General features: G+C 45.3%; 1 long non-coding RNA gene across 1 annotated transcript; it reads left to right on the top strand.

Annotated features, from left to right (window-relative positions):
• Nucleotides 1-234: 234 nt before the first annotated feature.
• Nucleotides 235-7,585, top strand: LOC145876897 (uncharacterized). Its single transcript, XR_014391555.1, has 3 exons — nucleotides 235-421; nucleotides 6,771-6,914; nucleotides 7,469-7,585. It is a non-coding gene; the product is annotated as an uncharacterized LOC145876897 (long non-coding RNA).
• The last annotated feature ends 792 nt before the right edge of the window (nucleotides 7,586-8,377 follow it).

The raw sequence follows: 8,377 nt of genomic DNA, 5'->3' as shown, positions 1-8,377 counted from the left end.
AAGAGGAGGGAACTAATCCTAGATCATAATGAATCAGATTAAATGGACAGGGGGACCTGATCCTAGATCATAATGAATCAGATTACATGGACAGGGGGACCTGATCCTGGTTCAGCACTCCTCCTTTGAGACACTGCCTTTATGAATAAGGAATGCTGTTGTGAAGTCTAGTTACAGCAGGTGTTTACTGCCATCTAGTGGAAGATACCAATAAAACACTGTATTATCGGTGTTTGGAGACGGTTGAGCTGAAACAGAAAGTACATTTGTTATTTGGTATGTTATTTCCTCATTTGAAAGTGAAAGTAAGTGTGTAGCCTACGTCGTTATAAAATTCCTGTTGAAACTGTGACGCACATTTCTCTGCAACATCAGAAGTAGGATAAATGTGTTGATTTGAAGGACAGAGGGGAAGACTCTGGTAAGTTTAGGCTACATATAAACACACCGACAGCGTTTTGCATTTTGGTACATTACATTCATTTCCAACGAAACGCTGCGTTTGCCTTGCAGTTTTGCGTTCCAGAGGCATTTGCCATGCGTTCAGTGTGGTGCATGTTGCATTTATCGAACATATGCATCAAACTGTATGGGTGGACGTCTTGACAGAAATGGTAGCAGAAGTTGAATGTTGAACTTTTGTTGCATACATATCCAGATGATGCTGTGTAATATTTAGCACAAAAACCCTGTCAGTGTGTTCGAAGGCATAAAAAAATGGCTAAACGATAATTAACAAAATACAAAGTTGAGTAAACTCTGTTTTATAAATAAAAGGTGCGTAAGCGCGTTTACGTGGGTTTACCCTCCACTACATCCCCGCTGATGTGGTGTGCAGCGTAGAGTACATAGTCCTTTAGTCTCTATGAGCCAGGTGGCCAGTTGGTGAGGGCCACAGCATAGTCCTTTGGTCTCTATGGGCCAGGAGGCCAGTTGGTGAGGGCCACAGCATAGTCCTTTAGTCTCTATAGGCCAGGAGGCCAGTTGGTGAGGGCCACAGCATAGTCCTTTAGTCTCTATGGGCCAGGAGGCCAGTTGGTGAGGGCCACAGCATAGTCCTTTAGTCTCTATGGGCCAGAAGACTAGTTGGTGAGGGCCACAGCATAGTCCTTTAGTCTCTATGGGCCAGGTGGCCAGTTGGTGAGGGCCACAGCATAGTCCTTTAGTCTCTATGGGCCAGAAGACTAGTTGGTGAGGGCCACAGCATAGTCCTTTAGTCTCTATGGGCCAGGTGGCCAGTTGGTGAGGGCCACAGCATAGTCCTTTAGTCTCTATGGGCCAGATGACCAGTTGGTGAGGACCACAGCATAGTCCTTTAGTCTCTATGGGCCAGATGACCAGTTGGTGAGGACCACAGCATAGTCCTTTAGTCTCTATGGGCCAGGTGGCCAGTTGGTGAGGGCCACAGCATAGTCCTTTAGTCTCTATGGGCCAGATGGCCAGTTGGTGAGGGCCACAGCATAGTCCTTTAGTCTCTATGGGCCAGATGGCCAGTTGGTGAGGGCCATAGCATAGTCCTTTAGTCTCTATGGGCCAGGTGGCCAGTTGGTGAGGGCCATAGCATAGTGCTTTAGTCTCTATGGAACAGGTGGCCAGTTGGTGAGGGCCACAGCATAGTCCTTTAGTCTCTATGGACCAGATGGCCAGTTGGTGAGGGCCACAGCATGGGGAAATAAACTGTTCAGATGGGGGTCTACTTCATCACTGCTAACTCAAACTGTCTTGATTTAAATAAAGACAATTTATATAAACAATTTCTGTAAAGATTAAAAAGTATATAACTTGTAAATCATCTCATCTTGAGGAGTCTCCTGTGACAGTATTCATAGGAGTGCTGATCTTCTTCTTCTGTGTATTTTATATGGCGGTTGGCAACCAACTTTAAGGTGCATTACTACCACCAACTGGTCTGGAGTGTGGACCAGAGACAGTGAAGGTCTAAATCATGGATCATGGAGAGGAGGACCTGATCCTAGATCATAATGAATCAGATAAAATGGACAGGGGGACCTGATCCTAGATCATAATGAATCAGATTACATGGAGAGGAGGGACCTGATCCTAGATCATAATGAATCAGATTACAGTGGAGAGGGGGGACCTGATCCTAGATCATAATGAATCAGATTACGTGGAGAGGAGGGACCTGATCCTAGATCATAATGAATCAGATTACATGGAGAGGAGGGACCTGATCCAAGATCATAATGAATCAGATTACATGGAGAGGAGGGACCTGATCCAGCCTTGTGTGTCCCAGTCTCAACCTTGTGTGTCCCACTCTCAGCCTTGTGTGTCCCAGTCTCAGCCTTGTGACTACACTTACCTCTCTTCTCTCTCGGCCTGAGGACCTCCCTGCCCCCACCTTTTCCTGGATCTTATAGAGGGGTCTTCCCTTACTCTTCCTGTTCCACAACTCTTGCCACTTATTTTTAACCACTGTTCTTATTAACCCCTTGGCTTCTGCTTTACTGATTGACAATTCCACATGAGCTGGTACCCAGAGGAACATCACACATACCCCCATCTGTTCCACCCTACACAAGTACTGCTAAACCTCATACAATACATCCTGTCTGCTCTGATCCTTCGACCCTGTTGTCTCAGAACCAGAGCCAGTACTCCCTCCTAGCTGTCCTAATGAATCTCCTACCCTGTTGTCTCAGAACCAGAGCCAGTACTCCCTCTTAGCTGTCCTAATGATCCTCCTACCCTGTTGTCTCAGAACCAGAGCCAGTACTCCCTCTTAGCTGTCCTAATGATCCTCCTACCCTGTTGTCTCAGAACCAGAGCCAGTACTCCCTCTTAGCTATCCTGATGATCCTCCTTACTACTGCTGCTGCTTGTTTATATTCAATCAGGTTCTGGTAATTATGGGACCTTTTCAACATTCTGAAAGCCCTGTTCCTTCACTGCTTCTCTAAACACTTTACTCTTTCCCCCCCTGTACCCATAGGAATCACCTGCATTGCTCTTTCTCCCCCCTGTACCCATAGGAATCACCTGCCTTGCTCTTTCTCCCCCTGTACCCATAGGAATCACCTGCATTGCTCTTTCTCCCCCTGTACCCATAGGAATCACCTGCATTACTCTTTCTCCCCCTGTACCCATAGGAATCACCTGCATTACTCTTTCTCCCCCTGTACCCATAGGAATCACCTGCATTGCTCTTTCTCCCCCTGTACCCATAGGAATCACCTGCCTTGCTCTTTCTCCCCCCTGTACCCATAGGAATCACCTGCATTGCTCTTTCTCCCCCCTGTACCCATAGGAATCACCTGCATTGCTCTTTCTCCCCCCTGTACCCATAGGAATCACCTGCATTGTTCTTTCTCCCCCTGTACCCATAGGAATCACCTGCATTGCTCTTTCTCCCCCCTGTACCCATAGGAATCACCTGCATTGCTCTTTCTCCCCCCTGTACCCATAGGAATCAACAGCCTTGCAGCCCCTACTATTTCTCCTCTTATTCCATCATTGACTGTTTCAATATCTGAATAGAGATCTACCTGAGACAGCTCCTGTTCACTCAAACCTACTCCACTACGCATTCCCCAAATATCCATCTCCTCAGTCCATTTCCTACTGAATCATCCTCCCTCAACCCTACAGTACACAGGACAGGATAGTGTTCACTACCCACTGTAGATTCATCCTCCCTCAACCCTACAGTACACAGGACAGGATAGTGATCACTACCCACTGTAGATTCATCCTCCCTCAACCCTACAGTACACAGGACAGGATAGTGTTCACTACCCACTGTAGATTCATCCTCCCTCAACCCTACAGTACACAGGACAGGATAGTGATCACTACCCACTGTAGATTCATCCTCCCTCAACCCTACAGTACACAGGACAGGATAGTGTTCACTACCCACTGTAGATTCATCCTCCCTCAACCCTACAGTACACAGGACAGGATAGTGTTCACTACCCACTGTAGATTCATCCTCCCTCAACCCTACAGTACACAGGACAGGATAGTGTTCACTACCCACTGTAGATTCATCCTCCCTCAACCCTACAGTACACAGGACAGGATAGTGTTCACTACCCACTGTAGATTCATCCTCCCTCAACCCTACAGTACACAGGACAGGATAGTGATCACTACCCACTGTAGATTCATCCTCCCTCAACCCTACAGTACACAGGACAGGATAGTGTTCACTACCCACTGTAGATTCATCCTCCCTCAACCCTACAGTACACAGGACAGGATAGTGATCACTACCCACTGTAGATTCATCCTCCCTCAACCCTACAGTACACAGGACAGGATAGTGTTCACTACCCACTGTAGATTCATCCTCCCTCAACCCTACAGTACACAGGACAGGATAGTGTTCACTACCCACTGTAGATTCATCCTCCCTCAACCCTACAGTACACAGGACAGGATAGTGTTCACTACCCACTGTAGATTCATCCTCCCTCAACCCTACAGTACACAGGACAGGATAGTGTTCACTACCCACTGTAGATTCATCCTCCCTCAACCCTACAGTACACAGGACAGGATAGTGTTCACTACCCACTGTAGATTCATCCTCCCTCAACCCTACAGTACACAGGACAGGATAGTGATCACTACCCACTGTAGATTCATCCTCCCTCAACCCTACAGTACACAGGACAGGATAGTGATCACTACCCACTGTAGATTCATCCTCCCTCAACCCTACAGTACACAGGACAGGATAGTGTTCACTACCCACTGTAGATTCATCCTCCCTCAACCCTACAGTACACAGGACAGGATAGTGTTCACTACCCACTGTAGATTCATCCTCCCTCAACCCTACAGTACACAGGACAGGATAGTGATCACTACCCACTGTAGATTCATCCTCCCTCAACCCTACAGTACACAGGACAGGATAGTGTTCACTACCCACTGTAGATTCATCCTCCCTCAACCCTACAGTACACAGGACAGGATAGTGTTCACTACCCACTGTAGATTCATCCTCCCTCAACCCTACAGTACACAGGACAGGATAGTGTTCACTACCCACTGTAGATTCATCCTCCCTCAACCCTACAGTACACAGGACAGGATAGTGTTCACTACCCACTGTAGATTCATCCTCCCTCAACCCTACAGTACACAGGACAGGATAGTGATCACTACCCACTGTAGATTCATCCTCCCTCAACCCTACAGTACACAGGACAGGATAGTGATCACTACCCACTGTAGATTCATCCTCCCTCAACCCTACAGTACACAGGACAGGATAGTGATCACTACCCACTGTAGATTCATCCTCCCTCAACCCTACAGTACACAGGACAGGATAGTGTTCACTACCCACTGTAGATTCATCCTCCCTCAACCCTACAGTACACAGGACAGGATAGTGTTCACTACCCACTGTAGATTCATCCTCCCTCAACCCTACAGTACACAGGACAGGATAGTGTTCACTACCCACTGTAGATTCATCCTCCCTCAACCCTACAGTACACAGGACAGGATAGTGTTCACTACCCACTGTAGATTCATCCTCCCTCAACCCTACAGTACACAGGACAGGATAGTGTTCACTACCCACTGTAGATTCATCCTCCCTCAACCCTACAGTACACAGGACAGGATAGTGTTCACTACCCACTGTAGATTCATCCTCCCTCAACCCTACAGTACACAGGACAGGATAGTGTTCACTACCCACTGTAGATTCATCCTCCCTCAACCCTACAGTACACAGGACAGGATAGTGTTCACTACCCACTGTAGATTCATCCTCCCTCAACCCTACAGTACACAGGACAGGATAGTGTTCACTACCCACTGTAGATTCCTCCAAACCTCCCAGGAGAGCTGATCTAGGATCAGTTTATCTTTTTATATCATAATGATACTGCTGCTCCAGAGTGGCCCAGCAGTCTAAGGCACTGCATCTCAGTGCTAGAGGCGTCACTATAGACCCTGGTTTGATTCCAGGCTGTGTCACATCCGGCTGTGATTGGGAGTCCCATAGGGCGGGGCACAATTGGCCCAGTGTCATCAGGGTTAGGGTTTGGCGTGGGTAGGTTGTCATTGTAAATAACAATTTGTTCTTAATTCTTAACTGCCTTGCCTAGTTTAATAAAGCTTTAAAAAAATATTGAAAAAGTAATTGAATTAAATCACCTGACTGTTTGGATGTGTCTGTTACTAAACGGTTTTATTTCTAAGAGATAATGAATAAAAGAGAACAATTGGAATTCAATAATTAGTTGTCACTGTGTTAACCACAACCAACATGCTGGATCTCTGTTTAGTTGTCACTACGTTAACCACAACCAACATGCTGGATCTCTGTTTAGTTGTCACTGTGTTAACCACAACCAACATGCTGGATCTCTGTTTAGTTGTCACTGTGTTAACCACAACCAACATGCTGGATCTCTGTTTAGTTGTCACTGTGTTAACCACAACCAACATGCTGGATCTCTGTTTAGTTGTCACTGTGTTAACCACAACCAACATGCTGGATCTCTGTTTAGTTGTCACTGTGTTAACCACAACCAACATGCTGGATCTCTGTTTAGTTGTCACTGTGTTAACCACAATCAACATGCTGGATCTCTGTTTAGTTTTCACTGTGTTAACCACAACCAACATGTTGGATCTCTGTTTAGTTGTCACTGTGTTAACCACAACCAACATGCTGGATCTCTGTTTAGTTGTCACTGTGTTAACCACAACCAACATGCTGGATCTCTGTTTAGTTGTCACTGTGTTAACCACAACCAACATGCTGGATCTCTGTTTAGGTGTCAGTGCTCTAAAATTAGTCTCTCTGGGGAGAGAGAGGAGGGGGGCCCTGCCTCTAAAATGAGTCTCTCTGGGGAGAGAGAGGAGGGGGTCCCTGCCTCTGAAATGAGTCTCTCTGGGGGACATGAAAACAAAACTAAGAGGTGAGCTGACAATATTGTTTTTTAATCAGAAATGATTGCTTATGGGAACATATTATATATAACTGTTCTCTATTTTAGATGTGTATGAAAATGTGTTTTTTTTGGTAAATGCTATACATCCACCTAGACATCTATATATCCACCTAGACATCTATATATCCACCTATATATCCACCTAGATATCTATATATCCACCTAGACATCTATATATCCACCTAGACATCTATATATCCACCTAGACATCTATATATCCACCTAGACATCTATATATCCACCTAGACATCTATATATCCACCTAGACATCTATATATCCACCTAGACATCTATATATCCACCTAGACATCTATATATCCACCTAGACATCTATATATCCACCTAGATATCTATATATCCACCTAGATATCTATATATCCACCTAGACATCTATATATCCACCTAAGTGGAAATTGCAAACGTTAGAAGCCTTTATAAAGCCTTGAAGTGGTTTAGTAATTTACAACCATTTCTGAAAATGGATATATAGAACTGTAATGTTTGTCTCTGTTGTGTTGAAGTCCAATCAAGCAGGAGAGACCAGCCTCCCCTGTTCCCAGCTGTGTGTCCATGAAGAGTGACCGGTCTATGATTCGACCTATATTATTTAGAGAGGGAGACTTTTCTACTGAACAAAGGTAAGAAGAACTCATGGGTCATGGTCAGTGAGTTAAACAACACTCTAGTCATTTCTCCTCTCCCATTTTGTGTGTGTGTGTGTGTGTGTGTGTGTGTGTGTGTGTGTGTGTGTGTGTGTGTGTGTGTGTACTCCCTGGATGAGGAGATGTAATCTCTAGTCACTTTTACCCCTACCTACATGTACATGTTACCTCAATTATAGTCTCATTATTACCCCAACTACCTGGTACCCCTGCACATTGACTCAGTACTGGTACTCCTTATAGCCTCATTATTACCTCAACTACCTGGTACCCCTGCACATTGACTCAGTACTGGTACTCCTTATAGCCTCATTATTATCTCAACTACCTGGTACCCCTAAACATTGACTCAGTACTGGTACACCTTATAGTCTCATTATTACCTCAACTACCTGGTACCCCTGCACATTGACTCAGTACTGGTACACCTTATAGTATCATTATTACCTCAACTACCTGGTACCCCTGCACATTGACTCAGTACTGGTACTCCTTATAGCCTCATTATTATCTCAACTACCTGGTACCCCTAAACATTGACTCAGTACTGGTACACCTTATAGTCTCATTATTACCTCAACTACCTGGTACCCTGCACATTGAGTCAGTACTGGTACTCCTTATAGTCTCATTATTACCTCAACTACCTGGTACCCCTGCACATTGACTCAGTACTGGTACTCCTTATAGTCTCATTATTACCTCAACTACCTGGTACCCCTGCACATTGACTCAGTACTGGTAATCCTTATAGTCTCATTATTACCT

This window comes from Salmo salar, unplaced genomic scaffold, assembly GCF_965601325.2.
Source record: "Salmo salar unplaced genomic scaffold, fSalSal1 ptg000619l, whole genome shotgun sequence".
Classification (NCBI taxonomy): Eukaryota; Metazoa; Chordata; class Actinopteri; order Salmoniformes; family Salmonidae; genus Salmo; species Salmo salar.
The sequence above is the reverse complement of the archived record's forward strand: the minus strand, read 5'-3'. Positions and strand labels throughout refer to the sequence as shown.